The following is an 802-nucleotide window of genomic DNA, read 5'->3' on the forward strand; positions in this document are numbered from 1 at the left end:
ATATATATATATATATATATATTTGAAAGCTTTTTATATTATAATATTATTTTTTATAATATTTGAAAGCTTATTTTATAAAAAAACTTAACCTCAGCTACAGTTTTTCAAACGAGCTCGAGCTTTCGAGTCGAGCTCGAGGTTGATATTTCCTAAACGAGTCGAGCTCGAGCCCACTTATCGAGCTCGAACTCGAGCTCATTAAGGATTAAACGAGCCAGGCTTGATAAGGCAAATACTCGACTCGACTCGACTTATTTACACCCTTAATTGTGATAATTAATGACAGTTGAACCGGTAAATCAATGTGATGATACAAGAATTAACACATCAATTCCATTTAGCACCGCAACGAAGAACAAAATAGAGTCACATAGGTTAGTGTCACATCGCCCGTGTAATTATTTTCATATATAGTTAAATAGTTTGTACTCATTGTCTTTAGTAATTAAATGTACTTTTCAAAACTGTTGGTGCATTGATGTCTATACATGTTTAAGGAATAGATTACCGGTGTAGGGAAATGTTATGCTATGTTACATATTTCCCTATCCGCTAGGTCGACCGGAGAGATTAGTGGCCAAAGGCCGATACTCCCTGTTCCAAAAAAAAAAAACATATTTCCCTATGCTTAATTTAAATTTGTAGTTGACTACTCATATTTTAAAAATCCCATGTGATCTACTACTTCAAAAATTGAACACGTGTTATTTAGACCTAGACATAGTTCAATTTAATACTTGGGATTCTAAGGAGATTCTAAAATAGTTTGAATCTGGATGAACTCGATAGAGGCAAATGA

Source organism: Dendrobium catenatum, unplaced genomic scaffold, assembly GCF_001605985.2.
Source record: "Dendrobium catenatum unplaced genomic scaffold, ASM160598v2 fragScaff_scaffold_1548, whole genome shotgun sequence".
NCBI lineage: Eukaryota > Viridiplantae > Streptophyta > Magnoliopsida > Asparagales > Orchidaceae > Dendrobium > Dendrobium catenatum.